This window comes from Lepidochelys kempii, chromosome 12 (genome assembly GCF_965140285.1).
Source record: "Lepidochelys kempii isolate rLepKem1 chromosome 12, rLepKem1.hap1, whole genome shotgun sequence".
NCBI lineage: Eukaryota > Metazoa > Chordata > Testudines > Cheloniidae > Lepidochelys > Lepidochelys kempii.
Genome location: NC_136391.1, coordinates 21747201 through 21773484, shown reverse-complemented (window position 1 = coordinate 21773484; position 26284 = coordinate 21747201). Strand labels below are relative to the sequence as shown.

The following is a 26284-nucleotide window of genomic DNA, read 5'->3' as shown; positions in this document are numbered from 1 at the left end:
CCAGAAACATGAAACGTTTCTGGCAAAGTTGGGTGTGCATTAAAACTAGCCCTGGATGGTTTGAACTTATGCAAGTGGCACATGTGCAGCAGACAACTCAAAGGTCTTGTTATCCTTGGGGCAATATTTACAGAAGGATGAACTGTTCTTGAACAATTTCTCCAACGTGTTAGGAACAAATATGATTTACTTCCAACATTAGGCATGCATGTCTTCTTGTACCGCAACTTAATATTTAAACTAATATCTATCATGGACAATTTTGCTGTAAACCAGTGCCTTTTTAGAAAAAATAATCTGATTCCAATGTGCTAGTTGTTTGCAGTTTTCTGTTACAAAGCTTACAAAGAGTGAGCTAGTTAAGATGTATGGTTAAAAAAAGAGAGGAGAAAAAGAAACACCTGTATTAAGGTGGGTGTTTTCAAATGACACATTTCTGGCCATTATGAACTTTTTCTTTTATAAATGTTTGATGCGGAGCTACTGACCCACCAAGAAACACTTTGGAAGCTTTTAGTTACCCCCACTGGTAGTTGTTGGAAGCAGGGGTAAGGTACCTGAACCAGCATCAATTATCAATCTATATGCAGTGTTTCTGGGTTCATCTTGCCCACTTCATCCAAAAGTAGAGCTGGTTGGGAATTTTTCAATGAAACATTTTTTTCTATTGAAAAAGGATGATCCACTGAAACCAAAACTGTTTGTGGGAAAGGATTGGTTTCAATTAATTTCCTGTTTCAAAAAAAATTAAAAATCTGAAACTTCTTGTTTTGACATTTTCTAAATAAAAAATTTCCTTCTGTCAGTTCAAAATTACTTTTTGTATTAAAATTTACCTTGATTTAAAATATTAAACATGCACAAAAAATAGACGTGAAATGAAACATTTTGAAATTATTGAGACAAAATAACTCAATCCAAAATTTTTTTTTGATTTTTGGTCTGCATAAATTTGTGATTTTGAGTTTTTGTCCCAATTTTTAAATCTCAAAAATTTTATTAGGAGGGGAAAAAAAACATTTCCCAACAACCTAGCCAAAAGGAAGTTGGTCTAATATGGGGCCTGAGATGAAACAAATGGTGGAAGATTGGAAAACACCATAAGCAGGAGCCATGATCCTGTGGTTAAGGCACTAGACTTTGACTTAGAAGACCTCGGTTCAATTCCTGGCTCTGGCAGAAGCTTCCTGTGTGATGTAAGATAAGTCAATTTAATATCTTTGTGCCTCAGTTTCACATCCCCAAAATGGGGATAATAAATTCTTCATTTCTCCTGTCCATTTAGATTTTAAATTCTTTGCAGCGGGGATTGTCGCTTACTTTGTGTTTGCACAGTGTAAAGCAAAATGGGCCCCTGAACTCAGTTGGGCCCTTCGTGGCACTACTTTACTACAAATAACTAAGAAGAGATGACTGAGTACAGAATCTTTACCCCTATCCCAAATAAAACCCTCTGAAGTTGAAGTAAATAGCAAATAATATTAACAGCTATAAAACCACAGTATTTTGCTACCTCTTGTAGTACCTTTGGAGGGGATCAAGGACACATTCACAGCTGAATCACACTGAGAATATTAAAACAAAACTCAAAGTGAAATTTGTCTGACACTGAGTTTTGCTGGTCTGGTTAGAACACGTAAATTATACAGACTTTCCATGAAAAACTATAAACTTTTCTGCAGGATCTGTTCACTGAAATGAAGCAGCACTTGAATTGGCAACAAAATCTTCACACAGCTCCTGGTATCTAAACTTGTGCACTATTCCGTACAACGTTAAATGTTCCTTTTAAATATAAACATCAAGGGCCTGACCCAAAGCCCATAGACCTTAACAGAAGTCTTTCCAATGACTTTGATGGGCTTTGACTGAGGCTCAAACCTTTAAACCCCTTCTATGCATGCAGGACAGAACTTGGACCACTGTATGTCATGGCCTACTGATTTAAATAACAGCCAGTTATGTGCCCCAAGCAAGAATTTATCTTTATATTTTCACTACACTTTCTGTACACTAAGGAGAACTTTTCTCCCCCTGTAAAATCTCTTCCAAAAGCTGAAAAACTCACCAAAAATGATGGTCATACCAGCCTATCATTAAAGATAATCTGCAAAAAGTTTTAAAGAAAAAGTAATCAGCCATAATATCAGTGAAGCCAACATGGAAAATAACCATAATCCACAGGTAGAGCAATGCATTGCTCTACAATTTCTCCTACTTCTTCTTTAACAGATCCACAAGTTCTTCTCTGTTCACCTTCTTCCCGCTCAGAGATGCCCCGGTGACCTCAATGTCACTTTTGATTAGCACTGGAACAGCAAGTAGAGGAAAAGGTAAGTTCAGTTTTTTTCATTACTAAATGGTCCTCTATGGTTTTCTGAAGGAAAACAAAAAGTGGTGGTGAAAATAAAAACAAAGGGGAAAAAAACTCCACAGGACTTGGACTTTCTGTTCCACTGAGGGTGCTCACGTACCAACTCAGTGCATTTTGGGCCATGTCAGTGGAGTAAGAAGAACATGATCAGAAAACAAACACAGTATAGACCTAAGAAGGAGAAAAGGGAAAAGTAATAATGTGTTGAAATAATGGCAAATTATGGTTATTTTCCTAATCATTATGGACTTAAAAAAAAATAAAAAACCACTTGCAGGTTATCTTTAAGTTTCTATGGACAACCCATTAACAATTAATGCAGCTTGCTATTGATGGTGCACCTGCACTACGTCAAGCGATCTGCTCCACATGCCTGATCCGTTCCCAAGGAGTGGGACTGATACCCTAAAATAACCCTTTTCTCTGGAGGCAGGCAGAACACAGGGATACCGTGACACACATCCAGACACGCTCCCACAAACCCAGCACAAAGCAGGTATGCCTAATTTTAAGTCTACCATCATTGACATACTGAACTCATATAAATTGCTAAATACTTTTCTTCAGCTATAAGCATGTCCTTACAGACAGACCTCAAGTCACAAATTATATAATAATGAGAAGTAACATACCTGCAAAATGAACATAAAACACATTTATTTTATAACCCAGTCTGCGGTCAGCTCTGTGTGTTCCCTAAATGAAGGAAAAATATAAGGAAAAGTTTAGACAGTTCCAGAAGTTTGCAATATACACCCATAAGCCTCAAGAAGAATGCCTATAAAATGAGGCCTAATGCATCTGTCCTCACATAGAACAGTTTCAAACACAAGAGCAACTACATTGATTTACAATGAAAAACATATTTTCCTATTGCTCTAAAAGTTCCAATTCAAATTTCTAGGGGCTCCAGGTTTATAGTAGTGTTACTGGGCCTGCTGCTCATCCTGGAGAGTCTCCCATCAAATGTACCTACAATTTTTCACATCTCAGTGAGTTTATGTTCATGCTGAACTACATTGTCCCCTCTGGAGACCTGTGTAAGAATTCCTAAGAGGTGCCTCCCAAAATGTGACTCAAACAGTGAAAATCATTTGAAGGACTTCCCATACAACAAAGAGCAGAGACTGATGTGGCTGGTCCCAGTGGCAATGGTTAAATAAATAACTAAATAAATATTGATGATGTAAAATGCATAGCATAAGCATATAGGATGCACAATATGGTCACATTAATGTTGCTTTTGGAACCTTCACTTTTGCATTTCCTGATTTTAATGCTGCACCCTTAACCTTGTATTAACTTAGGTAAGTCAATGGGACTACATACGTGCATGAAGTTAAGTATGTGCTTAAGTTCCTTGCTGAAGTAAGACCTCAACAGGCAAAGCATCAACAATGCTGGTGACACATGAGGATCATCAGGGTGGGTATTCTTATCTTCAGTGTCTGCATATGGCTTAGCTTTCTTGGTGGTCAGATGGTCACAAATCATTAATTGAAACAAATAAGTTCTATTTCACCAGCTAAACAGGAAACTGAACTGAATCTGCAAGGGGTTTTTTCATTAGACTGGTTTGTTCCATATAGTTTGAATCTCAAGCTGATACAGATCCACAATAGTACAGAGAGTAAGTGGTTAAATGTACCATTTCAAGAAAAATTAACTGGAAGACAAGTTAGTAGAGGGACCATCCCATATCCAAACCACATCAGTATATCACATGGTCTTTTGGGAGCTTACAAAGTTCCAATATGGTTTAGTATGTGCACGTTGACTGCATAGTGCTCCAAAACATTTCAAGACAGCCTATGTAATCAGTGTTTCGCCAATGGGCAGCTTGCATTCTTGCTGCTTCATCATAAGTACCCTTTTCAAAATTATATTTGTACATGAATCTGACTAAATTCTTAGTTACAAGACTCATTTTGTAAAGGCACTAATTAATGGCCTATACATGGAAGGGAGGTGGGATGGAATAGGATGGCACTGTGCATTATTCTGTTGGCAAGGACATCATTCTAGTAATTAATGTTGGTGTCTTCTTTTTAAAATGGATTAAGCAATATGCACAATTCATACTTTGTTCTGCTCTCTATTTAACTTATTCTAGGGTCTCTCATCTGCTTGAGAGCCGTGTCATCTGTCACTGGTAGTGCAGTGTGGTCCTTCATTTCCAAGTAGGGTTCAATTTTGTATCAGTAAGAGATGTAATAATGTATACAGTATTTGACTTAAATATGCATCACAGACTTTGGCTTTCTGACTAGCTGTCTGAAATGTGCAGAAACAAACAGGAGAATTTTTAAGCTCCTAATTCCTTTCTGAGATCTCACTAAAGGGGCCATCTCCTCCCATGCAGATGTCCAAAGGAAGGGCGACTAATGAAAAGCTCCCATTTTCGTACCATTCAGTCAGCCAGATACCACTTCCTTCTCTCTCTCTCTCTCTTTCCCCCCATGAGCCAGGTAACTGCCCTGCATAATTTCCACTTTTGCCCCCAGGAAACTATAGTTGTAAGTGAAGACTGGGCTTTGGGTTTAACTTGGTGGGGAAAACCTGCTACTTTCTCTTATACAAGACTGAAGCCACCTCACCAATAGGAATTGGGATACTGAGAAGCCCTCAGGAAGGGATTCTGAGTCTCTGTCTATTTATACCATTCTTCTCATCCTGGTATATATGCATTTAAATTCTGAGGTTCCAGAAATGTATGGTGTTAATGGCCTGCGCACATCAAGGCTATGACACACTTCCTCCTTTTATTCTTTGGATTTAGAGCAGAAATTAGCAAAGCAATAGTCTAATTCAGGTGACAGGATGATAAACTTTAGGAAGAAAATTAGGGCACACATATAGGACCATTCTGACCATACTGGGAAATGCAAGAGAGCACTTGGTTCCCCACATCTTGCCAGTTGAGGTAGTGGTCATCAAGAAGGATACCTTCCAGGAAAGAACAGCTTGGAATGAAGTGAATTTATTCAATGGGAGGGTACCAAACATTTTAAGAGACATCTTAATGCTCTAGGGGTGATTCAATATATTCTCCTTGCATTTCTACTAACTCAGAAATTTCTTCATTGACAAAGAAGTGTGTAGAGGGTGGAGATAGGGAGTTTTTCCTTGGATTTGACCAGATTTCTACTTTGAGAAACTGCCTTTGGACCATGAGACCAGATCTTAGACCATGGTACCAGATCTTGACACGATACCATGAGACCAAATAAACTCTTAAGCACCATCTCCTGATTTTTCCATTCTGTCCAGGGATTGTGAAAAGATGAGCCATTTGAGAGTGTTGGAGGCCCCAAGGTGTTCTAGGTTTTGATCTCTTTTCTGTACTGACAGTCAAGCCCAGAGCAAGAAACAACCTCTGAATGACACCACCTAGGATTGATGGTTCATGCCTTTGTCACAGTTGAAAGGACCTATCTGTCTTGGATTCTATTCTATCCTATTCTGTAGAAACAGAGAACTCTGACTACCAGTCAGACTTGTTGAGGAGGGAGAGCAGACACTGTCAATATGAAGACTCCTCTACAAAACTATTCCAGGTGTACTTGGAAAAATGTGAAGCAGTCATGAACCTCCCATCCTAAATCCCTTAAAGTGAGAGGCTGAGGGAGACGTGGCCCCTTCTGGCAGGGTTTATTATTCTTAAGGTGTCCAGCTGGTCCCTCCAAAAGCTAAGTTATTCTTTTAATGGCTCTTTCTCTTAACTTAGTTCAAAAAACCTCCCAAACAATGGATGAAGCCAAATGATCCTTCAGGCTACTATTGATGAATCAATTAAAATAGCTGAAAACCAAAGAGAGTCCTCGGGACATCCATTCAGAGCCATAATAGCTGTGAGGGATGGAGGGATTCTACCTACCTAATCTGAAGCATCCATTCCACCATACAAGTGCCTTCAGATGTACAGAAGGAACTGTTGACAGAAGAGTCTAATTGTGCTACTGCTAACCCAGTGTTTCTATAGAAGGTATCCTGTGTCTTCCTATGCTTCCACAGGCCAGGCAAAAGAAGCCAGCAAGCACAGACTGAACTGTGTCAGTTCCAAAGGTGACCATTCCACTCTCATCTTTCTCTCCCTAGATTCCTTGTTGGGACTCAAGTTGAGGGTAAATCCTAATAAGAGTTCTAGCAAAGGCCATGAAAAACAACTGCCCAGAATATGAGAGGCTGCCTGGGTTCAAGGGAGAAGAAAAACTGGGGAGGAAGAAAGAATACAGTCTAGATGGGTGAAGGGTGCCAAAACAGGAGCTTTGTATCAGTTGCCATTCTACTTGAAATCTGCATTGGAAGCCCCACAGTCTGTGCCACCAGCAAGCTGGGCATAACTTAGTACAGTGGGCCACCACTGACCATGGCAGCATAGCTGACCATAGTCTAGAACAGTGAAAACTCGGAACAGCAGACTGACCAACAGAGTCTGTCAGTAGTGGTCAGTATATACATATGCCTGATTTGTGCACATTTCTGCTGTTCCAGAGCTCTCGCTTATACAGCCTATAAGAAGCACAAAGTCACCAATGTTTATGCTCTTATTTAGTAACTGGTTTATCTGTTTATTAGACAAGTCAGAATTTTCTAGCTTTGACAGAACAAGAATAGCAGAATAGGTATTGCTAACGTATTTGAGTGTTCAAGTCACTGTGATACAACATATTAAACTAGGCTGTGGATTTCTAAGATGCTTTAGCAGTATGACAGTTGTCACCCAGCAACAGTGAGTCTTAAATAAGGAAATTGTGTCATAAAAATTTAAGGGATGAAAAATGTTGAACTAGAAGATACCGCTCTGAATGGAAAGGCGGCTTTCCCCTCCCACTCTCGATTTACACAAAGCCAGATGAATGAGGCGGGCAAAGAATCTGCCAGAAGCCTAGTTAAATTGTCTATGTGATACAGACTGGACATCAGGGGAGTTGAGACCTGGGGAGTGGAGCTGGAGCACCTAGAGAGCATAATGAAAATCCCATCCTTGAAAAATAATCATAGTAAAAAATAATCATCACTGTATGTCAATGAGTATTTTCAACCACAAGTCACAGCTATCATTTTGTGAGGATGGGAACTAAGAATATTTCCTGGCAATGGAAGAAGTTACTTACTGTGACTGTGGTTCTTCGAGATGTGATGCAGATGTGTATTCCATTTAGGTGTGCACGCATGCAGCGCTGGAGAAATATGCCTAGCAGGACCTGTTGAGGGGCAGCACTCATGCCTCATGGCCATAGTCCCTTCCCTGGCTACATGAAGCAGCATCACCTCACCCCTCCATTAGTTCCTTCACACTGAATTACCGGGACACAAGACTCTGATGCAGAGGGGACAGAGGGTGGGTTGTGGAATACATGTCTGCATTACATCTCGAAGAACCACAGAGACAGTAAGTAACCCTTTCTTCTTCTTCGAGTAGATGCATTCCGCTCAGGTGACTCACAAGCAGTACCCCTTCCTGCCAGGAGGTGGGGCTCAGAGTCTACCTAAACAAGGACTGCAGGACTGCTCTTCCAAAGCTTGTATCTGCCCTGGAAGATGCGGTTATCGAGTAATGGTTCATGAATGTATGTATCGACAGCCACATAGCAGACCTGCAAATGTCCAATATGGAAACGTCACTGAGGAACACTATGGACGTTGCTTGCATGCTTGTACAATGAGCTTGCACACACTGCAGGGGCATAGCAAAGGCTATTTCAACTCAGTGCAGGATGTTATCCATTTGGAGGTCATCTGCAAAGAGACTGGTTGACCCTTCATGCGGTCTACATATGATACAAACAAATGAGGTGAAGCACAAAAGGCAGTTTAGTCCTGTCCAGATAAAAGGCTAGACATTGCCTGACATCCAGGGTATGGAGATGTCGCTCCTCCAGAGATGAACGTGGCTTAGGAAAACACAGGTAAATACACGGCCTGGTTCAAATGAAACCAAAAGACCACTTTACACAAAAAAATTGTGGTTGTACGGTCACCTTGTCTTTGGAGTATTGTGTATAAGCAGGTTCTGTCATCAGAGCCTGCAACTCACATTTGCTCCTTGTGGATGTTATCACTACCAGGAAAGCAGTTTTCTGACACAAGAGCAGAAAGGGACAAGATGCTAGGGGCTCAAACGGACCGATCAGAGACACTATGACCATGTTTAGGTCCCACAGGGGAACTGCTTTCAGACTGGAGGATGTAGACGAAGAAGCCCTTTTAAGAATCTTGTTACCATGACATTGGAGAAGACTGTCCTTCCCTGAACAGGGGGATGAAATGCCAGTATTGGTGCCAGATGTATTTTTAATGAACTAAGTGCAAGCCCCAAGGACTGAAGGTGTATCAGCTAGTCCAATACGTCCGGCATAGAAGCCAGCATCGGTTGGATTCTGCGGGCTAATGACCACACCGAAAACCACTTCCATTTTTCTGAATCGGCTATTCTGGTAGAGGATTTTCTACTGTTGAGCAGGACTTGCTGGACAGCCACCAAACACCTTGCCTCCTCCTCATTCAACCATGCAGCAGCCACGCTGTGAGATGCAGGGAACTGAGCTTGGGATACAAGGTGCAGCTGTGATTCTGAGTGAACGGATTGGGGTGGAGAGGAAGCAGCATAGGCGCTGACTCTGTGGGTGCTCCAGGGCTGGAGCACCTATGGGGAAAAATTGGTGGGTGCTCTGCACCCAGTGGCAGCTCCCCACCCCACCCCCCTGCCCCAGCTCACCTCCGCCTCCTCCGCTCAGCGCGCCGCCACCACATCCTGCTTCTCCCTGCCACGTCCTGCTTCTCCCGCTCACTCCCAGCGCTTCACCGCAAAACAGCTGTTTTGCGTGGCAAGCCGGGGGGAGGGAAGGGGGAAGGAGGACAAACATGGCACGCTTGGGGGAGGAGGTGGGGCCAGGGCAGGGGTTTGGGGAGGGGTCCAATAGGGGCAGGGAGGGGCGGAGTTAGGACAAGGACTTTGGGGAGGGGGTGGAGGGGAGGGCGGGGCTGGTGGTGGGAGAGGCGCGAGCACCCACCGGAGTGGAAAAAAGTTGGCGCCTGCGGGAAGCAGCATTGGAGGCTGAATAGACAGTGTGAAAAGGTCGGAGAACCAGCAATGTCTCAGTCACATCGGGGTAATGAGAATAAGCTTGGTCTGATCCGCCTTCATCTTCAGGATGACCAGATTATCTGATGGTACCAACACTGAGGGCAGAGAAAGCCACCACAGAAACATACGCGGTGTCAACTGCAGCTGTGTCAAGGAGAATCCCTGGACGGAGGTCCACCATTCTGATCTCAGTACCAGCCCAGCGTCCACAAGGGGAAACACTGAGTGCGGTGTCAACAGACCCCAGGGTTCAGCGGCTCATTCAAATGAAGGGGTTATAGTTGATGCAGCCCTAGCAAAGTCCTGGACCAAAGGAGAGGATGGGACCAAAAGGCCAAGGTCTATAGATGCCTGCCGTTAACATGGAAGCAGTCGGTACAGGCATCTCCCTCATTGGTACCGGACTCGATGGATTCCCAAAGGCCAGAACCAGAGCCAACAGTACAGGGTTTCTAACCTCCCTACTTGGTACCAGGGAAGGGTTAAAGTTATCCATGCCATCCCACAAGCTGTCACCAACCCCATGCCGGTCCACGCTTTTCTTAGTGGGAGGTGGAAGAGTCACCTCGAGACCTAGAGCATTCTCAATTGGTCTGAAGATCGCATAACGCTTCTTGACGTGGGTCTTGCCAAGATAGAGCAAGCACTGCCTGTGTGGATCGCTGTTGTGGATTGCTCCCCCACATGAAGGACAATGTTCAAACCCTGGTGAGGGCATCACCAAGGGAAACAAACTACTACAACTAAACCTACTCTAACACTGGGTACAACTAACCATATACAACAAAAGAAAAATGTTAACTAGTTGAGAGGTTGTGAGGCTAAGATCACACAGAGCTCCGACTCCCATCATGGGCTGTAAGAAGGAACTCAGAGAGGGTTGGCTGGTGCCATCTTACATAGCTAGGGGAGGGGCTATGGCCATAAAGCACACACGCCGCACTTTTACAGGAACTGCTAGGCAAATTTCTCTTTCTCTGGTGCACTGGGCGCACACACACCTAAGTGGACTGCACAGCTGCATCTACCAGAAAAAAAATTAACATTGTGAATTCCTATCATAAAATGTGGTTCTAACTCCTGCAAAGTATATGGGGCTATTCTTGGCTATATGGCTTTTTTGCCTCACAGTGGTGCAAAGGTGCCATACTGAGGGCCAAAGATCTTGCCCATAAAGTATATAGAGAACAGAAATTTAAGTGATGGACAGTTCACTAAAAATCTAATGTGCATGTTTAATTCCAACTTTCTTCACAGCAGTATAAAACTGAGCACGTTGAATAAGAAACAGACTAGCAGTTCTAGCACCACTTTTATAAACTTCAGGTTTTGGGAGGGAAGCTTCATGGCAGCCGGATGCAACTTGGTAAACTAAGAGTCAGCCAAGAGTGGAAAGAAATATCTACAATGTATTTAGCCATTTGAGTTCCAGAGCTACAAAGAAGGTGATCTGGGTCCAATCTCAGATCCTTTTTCACCCAAAGCACTCTCCTAGCAACAAAATAATTGAAAAATTAAGAGAATAAATACTAATGAATATAGTTTTGCAGGCTTAGAGTGGACTAAGCTCCTTGGCATTTATGAAACAGCGCAAATGTTTGGAAATAGCAAAGGTATTTTGGGTTGAAAATGAGTTCTGTACTTATAGATCTGCTTTTCACCACATCATTAACATGGTTCATGTAATCCAAAGAATTAAATACATGCAGTCGTCTTTTATCACATTGGTTACTTATGAACAAATGTTGGGAAAAAAATTAGGTACTCAGCAGAAGCAAGACTTCACTTCCATAACTTCTCTGTTTTCTTGCACATCAATGTTGACCCTGTATAGATTATTACTAGGAGTAGTTAAAGGTGTTCCAGCCTGTTTTGTCTGGGAAGATTGTACTGGAGGGGTCGGAGTATTGTGGGACACCTTACTTCATGTCTGGTACAGCACAAGCTTTGTACAAATAGGTGAATAAAGGGCATGGTGGTAGCCTTTATTCATAAGCACAATGCTGTTAGTAGCTCCCGATTTAATGTTCTGTTTGTGTTTCATTATTATAGCTTATTTTATGGAAGCAGCTTTACTTTGGAGTAAGATATGTTCAAAAAGCGACTTCCAGCTGACAGGAGCTTAGCTCAGCTGCAACTGGCTGAGCCACAGGAAGATTCTCTTTTGGCTTGCTGGTAAAGCAGCTGCCTATGGGCCACAAAGACCCCAGTTTCAGTCACAGCTGGTAAAATGTGTAGGGCACACACTGTGTTTATCCAGCTTCAGGACGGGAGTTTTTGCCAATTGCTCACTTTCACGTCAATTTCTAGGTACCAGTTGGCAGCCACAAAGTGTACACTAGTAACTTAAGGGACAGCTGCGATCTGGCCCTAAAGTACGGACACAGTGGACAGGGATAAGGCGGCCAGTCAATGGCAGGACGTGCTCCCTCCTCACTCCCAACAATCCACAGAGCAGAGCCAGGGCACAGGGAGGAAGATGGTGCACCATCTGAGGGATGTGGCAGTCAGCATAGTCCCTACTTATGCAGTATTGCTTGCAACTGCCTGAATGCAGGGTGATGCCTGAACAGCACAAGGAGGAGGTAACATTGGTGGAAATAGGGAGGGAAGTCTCACAAGTTAAAAACTAAAGTGAACATGGAAGTCTCCCAGTTTTACATGAAAGAGTAACAGGCAAATTTTTACACAAAATCTCAACTAGCTCATTCAAAAGCAGAAACCTTTCACAAGCATTACAACAGAATTCTTTGCATGCTCTGGAGGGACAAAATGGCCAAAGAACAATCACAATCAAGCATTTACTAACCCCCCCACTGACCTAGCCAACTTGAACCTAATTAACCATTGATTTTCCAAATGTTGCCATCTCTTCAGTGAGCAAATTGTTAATAAGCAGAGGGGGGAATTCTTAATTTTGTTTGTATCCAAAATTATACACAAAATTTTCCAGAAAATGTTTTATCATCAGTATTGGGCATTCAGACTTTGAAATTAGCATAGCATGGGTTAGTTAAAAACTTTATTGGAAACTTTTGTTAGCTGTCAGTCAGTGTGGAGCAGAGGATAGGGTATGGTTGTGGTAGATTTTTCTAACGAACCTGTGCTATCCAGACTTCAAAATCAAAGAGAGAGACTATAATTGGGATCTCTGAGTTCTGTCTAGGCACTGCTTTGGGTATTCAACATGTTGTTAGCATATGTGTCCTTAGTTTGCTTTTAGGAATGTCAGGAAAACAAATGTAAGGAAGTCCCCATAATGTCTTTCAGTGATGCAGCTAGATCCCCAACTGCAGCTAGGGGGTTGCTCCTCTCAAGGAGAGCTGGGCCATATATCAATAAGGTCAAGAAGTAATTTAATCTCCCCATGTTAGACCCCAACCCTACACAACCTTACTCTTGCAAATATGTTTATTCATGAGAACTCTCAGAGTTCTCACAAGAATACTGTGTGCAGGATTGGGCTCTAAAGCTGGGATTCCCTTTGCAAACAGATAAATATTTGTATATCAGGACTCTGTGATGTCACCTGAATATTATCTGTGTACATATTGTATGCAACATATTTTGCCAATAAGACTTTGTTTTGCTAGTTGTTGGATCCATGGTAAGCTGTATTATTCCTTCCTTTCTTAGCTCTATTAGTCCACAAAAGCAAAAACCATAGTCTGCTCTGATATTAAAAGTAAATAAGTGATGCATGGGGACTTAATAATAATATTACTAAGCACTTATGCAGCACTTTATATATTCAGAGTGCTGTACAAACATTAACTAATTAATCCTCACAATAACCTGCAAGATACGTAAGTACTGTACTTTCCAAATTAGGGCCAAATCTGCTGCTAGCATAAGCAGCTGAACCTCCGCTGACTTCAACAAGAGTTACACTCACATCAGCAGAGGATTTGTCCCGAGGAAAAAAAATAGAGGTGGTTAAGGGCCCTGGGACATATCATGAGTCACAGGCGTAGCTGGGATTAGAATTCACAAGTTCCTGACTCCCTCTCTCATTCTCATTACTCCATCTAGGCCATGCTGATTTAACCATTTAACTCCAGGAGATATTAATAGGTTTCCTACAGTTAAATTAAATTGTGTCACTTTGAAAAGGTACTCCTAAGTTTACTTTAAAAGATGAAAATGAAAGGGAAATTCTAGTGAAAGAAGAACAATATTTTCCTATGGTACTGAACCAAAGCTTACTTAATATATATTTAATTTATCTTATTTGATTTACAGCCCTCAGTATCTACACACAGGGTCCTAGTTAGAAAGTACTCACAAATACAGATACATAACATGGGGAATGTTCTGATGTACAAGGATAAAAAGAGAGTCTATTAGAGACCTTTTTTATATATACAAATTACACAGTGTGAGCAATTATTACTAAGAGTCTACCAGGCTTTAAAAAAGGAAAAGGAAAATACAGGAATGGTGCAGACCACAGAGCAATGACTGCATGTATTAAAGGTACTAGTGAGTGTTTAAAGGGTGATGGGCACACTCAGAGGTTAAAAACAAAACATGGATGAGGTTAAATTGCCCATGATCCAAAAAGCAATTCCAGATCAGGCCTTTATAATATAGTTTAGAATATTCTGGGCAGATAGGGTATGGGTTAATAAGTTGGAGCAAAAGGAAACAGGAAAAAAAAAAACTTTCTAGTTGGTGACCCCGAAAGTCTGGGATGCACCAAGAGAGGATCTAATCAGTCTTAAAAGGGATACACTTTTATGATAGAAATTGTAGTGAACATACAGAAAATAGAACAAAACCTGAGAAGAATAGCTGATATAGTTTTAAATGATTTTGGTTAATAATGGGCTTAGCAGGTTCAGAAATTTCATGTAGCACTGAAGAGAAAGGTTCCTTTCTACCTACTGGTAAGTTTTACCTACCCAACTTCCTCCATCCCTGAGTAACAGCTCACCAGTCTATTCTCTGAAATGTGCCTTTTTCATGAGCAATAGTCCCAGGAGAGATGGCAGAGAAAATGTTGGCCTCAAGTACTCAAGAGTTAAATCTGGCATTTTCAAAATACCTGTGGGTAGTCTGGTGAATCACGTATCCCACATTCACCCATCTCTAATGATGATTATTATGCACCAACAGCTGTCTACAGTTCAATGGCTGAGAATCTAATTGATCTCATTATCTCCCCCTATATAAGGTGAAGTCCTCGCTCTGTAAGTGTATGGATCCCAGGCTGATAAAGGACCCTGTATGGAAGGCCTGGCAACAGAAAATTCAGTTGTACTAATGGTTTGTTTTCAGCTGGTCCAAATTCACAGAAACAAACATGTTGTAATAAACTATGTAACCCACTACAATGTGGCTTTTGTCTTGTCAGTATCATACTGAATAGCTTAGATATCATCCATATGAATATTAATTCTGCAATAAAAAGCAAGAGACTGAAATATTATTTATGCATTCTTTTGTTACTTAGGTTTTAATTATTATTATTAATGCTATTATGTCCAATTTCCCCTCACCTCCCTCACCCTGACAGCCTCCACTTCAGTGCCCTATCTCAGGCAGTTAGCTTCTTCTGGAACCAACAACGTTACTCAATTAACCCTCTGGCAGGGTATGGTACAGTATATAAATGGTGTTGCTTCCTCCCCTACAAGCCTGCGTACATCATTTCTGTCACAAATTCTACTATATAGCCTGGGATCCAAATCACCTTCCCAAACTTGAATTGCCTATATAACAGTGCTAGATACTGCGGTCTCCTTGTTGTGTATTGTTCTCCCTGTATCAGACCTAACTGAAGTATTTATATATGGGGTGGGGGGAGTGGGGAGTGTGTCTATGTGTTTTGAATTTTAAAAGTTATAGTACCAAAAATAAAAAGTCAGGATATTTGCAGAAACAGAAGGCCTGATTCTCCTCCCATTTACCATGGTGTAACTCCACTGTCTTTAATAAAGTTACTCCTGATTTATACCAGTATGAGAGAAAAATCTGGCCCACAGTATAAAATACTTAGGTTTCTTTAGCTTGCCCTTTAGTCCATTAGTTTATCCATTGTCACTGTGCAAAATATGCAATAAAAATTACCTATTCCTCTGCAGCTATGCTTATGGCAAATCTTTCTTGTTTTTTTTTTAAATACTTCTGTTTGCTACTCTACAACAGATATATTTTAAACATAAAAACACTATTTTTAATTGGTTATGGATCTCAGTTCTTTTAGCACTACTGGAAATCACACAAAAACACATTAGTACAGAGCAATTAGTGCAATGGCAGTAAACAACTAAGGCACTATTAAGCTGTGGGTGATTAAATAGTATTACTTCTTTATTTTTTTATGATATTAGACTTAAAGATGGAGTAGACTTTAAACATATATTCCCATTAGCATTAATATATAATACGAATAGCAGGTGTCTTCAACTTTTTCTTAAGGAAGGATTTAATCAGGGTACTTCACTCTATAGAAAGCTACTTTCTTTTTTTTCTCCTTTGTATAGTATGCTGCACTATTTCTTAGTTCAATATACCCAGACATTTAAACACTAATATTATTTAACTGGAGTTATGGAGTCATACACGGTTTCCTTCAGAAAATACCCATATCTATACCACTGTAGAACAAAGAGCTACCAAACTCCTGAACTAATAAGAAAGTATTTATATCTTTGCAAAGAATAAATCAAGCACTATTTGACAAATTTACGACAATGAGGTATAACAAACATTATGATAGCTTGAATGGCAGTAACATTCAGACAACATAAAAGAAGAGAATATGACCCAAGGACAGAATCCTTGTGGTATACCTTTTCAATCTGCCTAGCCCTCACAATCTCTCTGGACTCTGTACTTGTTTATAGATCATCCTCATGGTCTGGCACATCTTTTCCTCAGCATCTGATTAAGTTAACAATGTGCTGCTATTTGCATGCAGATTTGCCAGGCCTTTCTCTACAGCTGCTCCCAAAGACTTGGTCTTTCTCTGTAATGTGATAGCACAGCAGTCAGTAAATGCAATCTTTGTCAAACCCAGGTGTGCTCTTGATTTGGTTCTCATTCGTTCCAAGCAATTTTTCTTTCTGTAGCATTTATAAGGCTCTATTATAGTATAGCCACATCTGGAGCTAAAATTCTTCTATTAATTATATACTTTTACCACTCTGAAGAAAAATTTGAAGCGAGATACTAACATTTATTTTTGTTCTTATTCTTTTCTAATGACAGAGCACAGTTTATATCTGCTGATTTTTTAAAGAGCCATTCCTGATTTTTTTCTTTCCATACATAAAAGTAATAATAATATATGAAATCTAAATAATCACATTGTCAAATAATAGCAGCATAAAGTATCAGGCTAAATGTTTTGTGTAACTTTTTATACCTTGCATATAAATACAATATTACCATAATATATCTGACTGCCTCATTACAGAGTTATATTCTACTTGAGTTAAAAAATGATGGGAGGGTTTGTTTTTTTTTTAAAAAAATCCTCACTCCATTCCGCAGTGGACACTGGTTCACATCACAGAATCACCAAACAATTTGTTCCCTCCACAGTCAAAAAAGCAGAACAAAATTTGATCAGCACGGTGACTTAAATGCTGCATTTTCTTTGTGCAATGAGGGTAATTTTTCAAGATCAAGTTTGAAGTAGATTAGTGTAGAAATATGAGCTAAACCTTCACTCTTATCATCTGAGTATGGATAAAGGATGTATTCACCCAAGAGCACTGCAAGTTATTTTCTAAGAAAAATATTTCCTAGTCTTATTTTGAACACCAAGATCATCACAATGCAGTAATAAATGGAGGCTGGCAAATAGCTTTGACAACTGAATATCCACTGTGTAAAGGTATGCTTAAAAGAAAATGCTAGAAATCATATTATTTAATTCAAAATCTAATTTATGCTCCAAAAGGTAAGTTTCCAAGGTAAATACTTCCAAAAGAAGGGGTAAGTGTACTTAACAGATTTCAGAAGTGTTACAGAGAAATTCAAGCCACTTCAAAGGCTGAATGAACGCCCATCAAATCTCCATCACATAACCAACTCCAGCTTCTGACAAATAAAGTTTAACATGGACATAGTAGGTTGGGATTCTGACTTTACTGAAAACTCTCCAAAAAGTGGATAAGAATGTTATATCTTTTCACCGTTTTCTTAATTATTTATGTTGATTATTTGACGGTGCTTGCATCAAAATAAAATACAAGTCCCGTGCTGATGCAATAGTACTCATCAATGCACTGTAGACTATCTCTCAACTTTCTTTCCCCCAAATATACCCCTTTTTATTTTCTAGACCTTAATTTTATGAATTAGCTTTCACCACAAAAACTTATATGATATACCAATATAGTTCTTTACGGAGGATTTTTTTAACATTCTATTTAGGAGTACGATTTTCTTTTTAACTGGATTACTTATAGCACATTTACTGCCTGAATCATTTATCTCAAATGATTATGTTGCCCTTAAATATATCTGGGGCCGAGGGGGGCGAATGAAAGTGAGACAGATGCTGTATCACCAGATTACATCACAGGTTACCATGAAAAATAAAAAGAAGAAGAAAAGGGAAAGTATATTTTGCTTCTATAGTATGCTATTTTAGTGGTGATAGTTTGACTTTTGGCCCACACACATATGCCAATGGCAAGTCTAACTCTAGGGACTAACAAAAACGAATGTGTGTTCACAGCTGTACAGTACACCAATACAGATTACATGTTTTCAGTGTTGCGGCCACAACAGAATGCTAATTAACATACTGGAGTGATGAGAACGGCTGTAAGGGCCTTATTGTTCCATTATTTCATGCAGCCCAGCTGCCTTTGTTTATGTCACTTATCCTCTCGTGCCACAGGTTTTTACTCCAAAAATACTATCCCAATACAACGTTAATATTTAAAAAACAAAGAGGTGGCAGATTGTCATTTTTGTGTCAGTCTCAAACTGCAGAACTGTTAAGCTGTTCTGGTTCAGTATTTAGAAATAATTTAACAGCCATATTCAGACACTGCCTGCATTCTAACATAATGGCTGAATACTTGAACCAAGCAAATGCGTAACTATCCTGACATCACTTATGAGATTTAGATTGGTCAGTTAATGGAAGTCTTTACCAGAATCAATACCATAACAGCTTCTTGAAATGAACATGATTTTTTACACAGAGTGCTGTGAACAATAAATACAGAAATATACTACCTTTGTATACAGCACAAAAGAACCGGGATTTGAAATTAAGAAGCAATTACAGGTTTTTGCAAAGTAATATTACAGTTGATTATTGAAAATAAACACAGACAAAATAAGTGCTTAACAATAAATATCTGGACAGTATTAATATTCCACAAGCCTATTATTCCTCTTTTCCTACTTCTTTTTAACAGATGTTTTATCTGCTGGCTTGGTTAACATGTTGCTGATAAGTATTAATATTGATGATTGTTGCAACAATGGTTAAATATTTCAGCAAACAACTTTTATATATATACAAAAGACAAGCATATTCGTTAGGTCTGCTGCCTTCATTTCTTTGATTGATTTGTGGACAAAAATGATGTTAACTAGTATTATTATTTGTATAACTGTGGTATCTAGAGATCTCAGTTAGGGCTAGGCTTCACTCTGGCGAGGCACAGAACAACCTGCTAATATGAGACAGTCCCTGTCCTGGACAGCTTACAACTTAAGACCCTGGACCTGCAAACACAACTTACCCATGTGAGTAGCTTTACTCATGCAAATAGCCCCACTGAGTTCAGTGGGACTACCCACCTGAGTAAGGTTACTCACATGTGTACCTATTTTCAGGACTGGGTACAAATTTGAGGCAAGATGCACCGAGTGTAATAAACATATGGAAAGAATCAGAAAGAGAAGATGAGAGTAGCAGTGAGACAGAGTTACCACGTTTTGAGTCTAAGTTTTCCTGTTCAGTAGTTTGATATAAATTAAAAGGAAATATTAATGATAGAGATTTCCAAACAATGTATTTCACCAGTAACCAATAGCATAGTACAATCATTTGTGATCACTGTCAGAGACTGAACTTCGCTAAAGCCCAAAATATTTATGATGCATTTCTTCCAATCCCCATCCCCAAAAATAAAACAAAAAAATCCAAAAACAAACAAACAAAAACAAAAAAAGCCCAAAACACATAGTTTTATTTTAGATTGACACACGGTATAATAGTTGAATACCCAAAATCGTAAAATATACTGACTTTACAAAGAATCATAATTAAGTTAGAGAAAGTCTTCCCAAAAAGTATAATTTCACTAATCAAAGACACTGTCGTGGATGGTGAAGTACACTAAAATCCTGACAACATCCAATTGAACGAGCAAGTCATAGATGCTTTTTAATGAGTTTAACTGGTAATCTCAGATAAATGTGGAACTGCTTGAAATGTCTGTCTTATATAAGGCAATAATGAGAGGATTTAATGCTCTATAAGCCATACTGTTTATAACAGTGAACATGCCACAGGTGTGTTAGAATCTAATATATAGTAGTTTCTCAGCTATGACCATTCCCCTACTGTGGGCACAACATAGATTTTTTTAATTGGATCCAGGAGCTAGCTCAATTATCCAGCTGCTCAGTGTTTAAGCCCCCAGCTAGTTTATATACCCATAATAATAAACTTTCTATCATAGCAATTCAGCCGATTACAGGGTATTTTCTCTTAAACTGAAAGTGGATCACTTTTTTTCCCCAACTATGTTCACTGAAGAAATTCTGGGATTGGTTCCCCGCTAAAAATTGCTGAAGAATTACAGAAGAGATACAGGCAAATAATATTCAATTTCTTGCACACACCTTCTGCCATTGGAGAATCTCCTTATCTTATTGTACAGACAGACAATAATCACATAAATCATCTTTTATAACTCAGTGGGGGAGAGGTGTTGGCTTTCATTTTAATGCTTATTTCCCAAGCCAAAGCAACCTTCACTCACACTCACTTACTGGGGTACTGATAGTACCATCCTGATAAATTTTTGCATGTTACAATCTCATGTATGAACTGAAACGGATATTCACAGCCTGAAACTGTTTCCCTATGGATGACACATTCATGCATTTGTTGTTTAAAATAGTTTTTGCAGGTATTACTGAAATAAAAAAAATAAAATATATAATCTCTCTACTTTGTAAGTGGTAGAAATAATGCTAATACTTCAAAATATATTGGGTGAAATCTTGGCTCCATTGACATCAATGCTAAAACTCCAATTTACTTCAATGGGGCCAGGATTTCACCCACCTTTACAACAGATTTTAAGCAAACATTTTTTTTAGTTTTTAACTTAAGTTTACAAAAATGCTTTTGAAATTTAACTTCATATAGTTGGAACTTAAATTGACTGACCTTAATAGCAACAAGGTACTAAAACACTAATAAACAGATTATGGATCACATAAATGGATATCTGTATAGCTGCCAGGCATAATGCATAGGTGAATTCATGTGAAAATCATAAGGTAAGTATTGCAGTGAGCATGTACGCATGCACAGCTAGAGGAATAGAATTTGGTCACACTTAAAAATAAATATCCTAAGTGTACTTAACTAGACATTTAATTTAGAATTATTCAGACAGAATCTCTTTTAAGTTGATATTCACTGAAGCCTAATAGCTGTGTAATACTGGCCCCATTCCTGTGTGGAAGCTCATGGGAGTTTTGCCAAAGAACTCAGATATGCATCTCCATACAGTCTTACTGGGACCACGTCAATCTTGACTGTTCCAAACTCTGCCTTCCCAGCAGACTCACCCCATAAATATATTTTTCAAAGTAACCCCATCAAAGAGAAGAGTGATCTTTCCCCCAAGCTTGTTCTCAACCACAAAACCCTCAGAAAGCAACAGGCATAACAGCCTGAAACTCACCCCTTACAGGCCAGGTAACTCAGACAAAATAAAGCCATCATAAAGTTATTCACGCTTGTTCCAGGGACCAGATCATCCCTTACCACAAAAAACCAAACCAAAACAAAAAAACCACCATCGGAAAGGCCGAAAGGAAGGAAATACCCAAGAGGATTCCCCAGTGGCTAATTAGTCACATCACACCATTGACTAGGGGTACATTATTTGGCCCTAACAGACAAGACTGCAGATCACCAGAAATCCACAAAGTCAGTCAGGGTCATTCTCACAGAGGCCCCATGCTTAACTCCAGCTCTGACATACATAGCAGCATTACCCAATTGGAGCCATGCTACCAGGAATTTTCCCCTGGCTGCACCAAACTCTGGACCCCGAGGGGAGGCTTCAGGGTAAACACAGTACACCCTTAGGCTGCATTACCTTTTCCTGGGATTCTCAGTAGACCAGAGTGTGGATGATGTGCAGATGGGCCCAACAGTGCCCCTAACTCATCTACCCCTTGGCCTGGCCTACCCGGTCTCCACGCCTTCCCCCCCACATGTTGACCTCAGACTCTATGAAGAGGGCTCCACAGTACTCTTGGATAGGAGGACCATCCTCCTCCTATGGAGGAGACTGAGGACTGGGCCCTTCTCCAAGTGGGAGGGGAGAGCTCTCCACATGGAGAGTCCGCTCCAGAGAAGACACTGAGGGACAAGCTGAGTACATGCTGGGGATACAAGAAAGCTAGAGATCTGGGTTTAGTTTATTTGAGTTCCCTAGTGTAAAAGGTAGGATTCTCAGACTCGAGTATGTCTTTGCTTAGAACTTTCTTCAGAAACCCAAAGCCAAGTGAAACTCTGCCAAGGCTCACAATGCATGCGTGAACCTGAGTAGACTTATCGTTGCCACAGCAAAGTATATGAAACTCAGGGGTAGAGCCCCAAAGGGATTTAGGTGCTTAACTACCACTTATGTGCCTAAATCCAAAATCTGGATCCTCAAAACCCAAGCTCGGCTGCCACCTAACCCTGTAGATGCTGAAAGTTCCTTAGGTACCTAAAAATCTGCCCCTGGGCATGCGCACACTGCCTCTGTCTTGGTGCCTTGGCATCTAACTCATGCCTAGCTCCAAAGAAATCATCAAAGTAGGAAATTCCCCTGCCTGTATCACCTCCAGGGTCCAAGCTGGTAGGAAAACTCAGAAGCCTCCTAACAGATTGGCCCCATACAAAACACCTTTTCCCTCCCTATGCATAACTTTTAGCCTAGTGGTCAGGGCACTCATCCAGAATGTCCAAGGCTCAAGTTCAATTTCTCACTCTGCCTTACATGCAGCAAGGATTTGAACCCAAGTCTCCCAGCTCTCAAGAGAGTGTCCTAGCCAATGGAATCTGTCCTACTTTGTAAAATAATATTCACTGGAACATAAATAATTTAAAAATTAATTGGAACAGGAACTTGAACTTGAGTGTCCTATATTCCAAAGAAGTGCTCTAACCAGTGGACTAAGAGTTACAAAGCAGGGGACTGCCACCACAACCACTGACTCTTCCTCCTCCTCCTCATTTTTGTGAGAATGGGTTAAGGCGCCTAACTCCCTTGGGGGACTTACGCAGTTTTTATTGACTTGCTCAGGTGGCTTCTCACTTAGCTTGTTGGCATTTTGTGGATTCCATTCTTCAGCACCTAACTCTTCCCATGCATTGTACAGCAGAAACTGGGCAATTCATTCTTTGGGCTGTGGATTCTGTTAGCTGGCAGCACACCTAAACATTAGGTGTTGCCACACTGACCAAGTCTCCTTAACGGATTAAGCCCTCAGGAGTCTCAGTTTCAGATGAGTCACTTAATCTTTGGATTCAAGAAATCTAAAATTCAGGAGCTTTGAACCACAGAAGGAAAGAAAGTTTGGAAAAAAGTTTGACATGAACAGCACATTATTGAATTTCACGTGGCTCTAGTTCAACCACTGATGTCTAAAGTCATTTTCCCACTGGCCAACTGAACCTTTTCTAATGCTCACAACACACCCAAAGCATGCACTAATAGTCAACTAACATACAATGTATTATGGTTTATTACTACATTATGCCAGTAGATTTCTTCAGTGTGTCACTTGAGGGATATTTTGAACTAAAACATTTTGAATTGGACTGATTTTGAGACTGCCATGCATGCACAAAAGTGCTACTTTTCAAATAGGTTTACTAATCAACTAATATTAGCATAAAACTATGTTATTCACTATAAAAATATAAGCCCTCGTTTGAAACACTTAAGTCTAGGAACCAATCATGCCATGCTTACGGAGGCAAAACTCCCACTAAATCATCAAAGTCCTTTATTTAAAGAGCAACAAATAATAAGAAATAATAATAATTACAGCAAAAACTGCTTAGTATTTATATAGTGCTGTGTATGATAAAAGTGCTGAACAGACATTAACTAATTAGTCATCACAACACCCATGTGGGGTAGATAAGTATAATTATCCACATGCTACAAACGGAAAATAGACACTGTGAGGTTACCTGCCCTGCCTAGACACACACAAGATGAAATTCACCTAACGCAAAACCATCCAAAGTGCTTCACAGAAACCCATGAGCACAATAGCTCATTCTGTACCCGCTGAGCCTTCAGGAGGTGAACATGTGTCACAGAGGGAAGCAGTGAGGACTGATCAGAAGGAGATCACTGAATCCACACTTACACAGATCTTGTGGCTGCAAACCCTGAATAAGAGGCAGGAAATGACAGAGTCTACTACTCTAGTGCACAGATAGCTAGATGTAGCCTGATTACTTGAGCACTATGCATTTCTCCAGAATGTCACTCACAATGTGTTACTAATGGAGTGAAAACTAGAACTCTCAGTCCTGTGCTCAGTCCACACTGCTTCGAAAACACACCACAACCATGCAAGTGTCAAGTGAAATAGTTTAGGGTCTCCTATTATTTGATTGCAATATTTTTTTCAGATTGTCTAGGTTGCTTGTCTATTGCCTAACCTTGTATAAGATCCATTTCTGGGCCTGGGGCAATGTTTCACACTGTAAAAGTGAGACAAAAATGTCACCTGATCTGATGAAACTGCCTGCCTAATGTTGCATATCCAAGGAGTTTGGGTAACTTATATAAGGTGTGGTTAAACCCATACTAACAATCATCATCATTTGTTGATCAGAACCAGTGTTCATTTACTTTGGAAAGAAAACAGTCTGGATTCAACAGCTACTGCACTGTGGCCTAGTGGGGCAGGGAGGCTTCTTTTCCAAAAGACAATGTTGCACCCTATCTGGCAGGATCATTGCTAAGTGGACGTGGTAAAGAAAAGGAAAATTCTGTATGAGGATACTAAGAAAAGCATAGTTGTACTCTTTATCAATTATGCAAATTACAATCTCAATTGGTGGCATCAGCCACTGCGTCTGATTTTCAGAGGTGCTGAGCATCTCAACTTCTATTCAAGTCAGCTGGAGTTGAGGGTGCTCAGCAGCTCTGAAAAAAATCTGTGGCTAGGTGAATGTTCTAGTGTGTACCTAAAGAAGGACAAGGGGGCACCAAAATTAAATATAAATCCAGTAGAATGTGGATAGCTAGAATGCGCTATTCTGCTCAGTGGCAATTATGTCAAGGTAAAAGGACCAATAGTAAATCCAAGTCTTGCTTAAAATTTATGTCCTTCAACACAAATAGGTCTGGGAGGCATAACAGTGTTGCTGTTGGCCCCTACAAAGAATCTAGATTCAGTGAAACCCAAACAAAAACTTTAGAGATGGGCAAAAAGGAGTACTTGTGGCACCTTAGAGACTAACAAATTTATTTGAGCATAAGCTTTCGTGAGCTACTCACAAAAGCATATGCTAAATAAATTTGTTAGTCTCTAAGGTGCCACAAGTACTCCTTTTCTTTTTGCGAATACAGACTAACACGGCTGCTACTCTGAAACCTGTCAGAGATGGGCAAGTATTCTAAAACATTTCCCATTCATATTCATTCATATTTTCAATAATTTTGTATTATATTGCCCTTTTGATTTGGATCTGTTAATATTCCAGCAAACCATCTTTGCTAGCTTGAACACTTATGAAAAGTGAATTGTGAGTACCAGTACCTGAATATTTGCCAAAAGTGAATTTTGAATTGTATATTGTCTTGTCAATTAACAAATGTGTTGGTTAGTTTAACAGGCTGGTGGTATTTGCTTGAACCATTCCGCCCCGTTAGCAGGTGTGGATTCTGCTGGGAAAGGGTTAAATTAGTCCCAGTGAAATGGGTGGCACATAATCCCAACAGAATATATGGAGTTTAGAATGGCTTTCTAGAGAGAGTGAGGGTGAAATCCTGGCACCACTGAAGTCAGAGCTATACTGCAGATTCACACCCTAGTTTACAGTGCAGTAACCGGCTTTACAGACAAGCCCTAAAATGCAATCCCGAGAAGCAGCCAAGGCTATGGAGAGGGCCTGAGCTGATCTTTATGTTATTTCTTTTCTTTGTTAATGAAGCCAAACCCCAAGAAGGGGGTTGAGTTTTTGAGTCTATGTAACATATGGATTTTCCTTGAGAATAAATTCGGTTGGGCATCTGCTTCCAGTTACATATATTAGTCACTCAGGAAACTGAAATAATACCACGTCACTACTGTAACTAACCATCATTGTGAATATTCACAAATTATTTGTCATGCAAACAATTAGCAGACCAAGCATTACTCAGTGAAGATTGCAAACAATTTCAAACAATAAAGAAATAAGAAAATGCCGATCTGCTCACAGATAATTTCTGAATCAAATAAATTATTCCCCAAACTCACATATTTTGGATCTATTGAGAGATTTGCCATTGAAATCAGTAAGAGTTTTGCCATTGACTTTTTACACAACAGAGCATCCAAAATTTAACAGGAAAAAACGTTCTCAGTTAAAAACA

General features: G+C 40.0%; 1 protein-coding gene across 10 annotated transcripts in view; it reads right to left on the bottom strand.

Moving 5' to 3' along the window:
* The window catches only part of ZNF536 (zinc finger protein 536), a 403720-nt gene that overhangs the window by 248093 nt on the left and 129343 nt on the right, over positions 1 to 26284 (bottom strand). For 2 of the 10 annotated variants that reach the window (XM_078848114.1, XM_078848115.1), the window contains one exon: positions 3007 to 3070. The exons of 7 other annotated variants lie outside the window; for them this stretch is intronic. The gene's annotated coding sequence lies outside the window, so the exon portion shown is untranslated. Of the gene's footprint in view, positions 1 to 3006; positions 3071 to 16261; positions 16413 to 26284 lie in introns of those variants that run through there. One more of the 10 variants, XM_078848117.1, reaches the window with a different exon arrangement.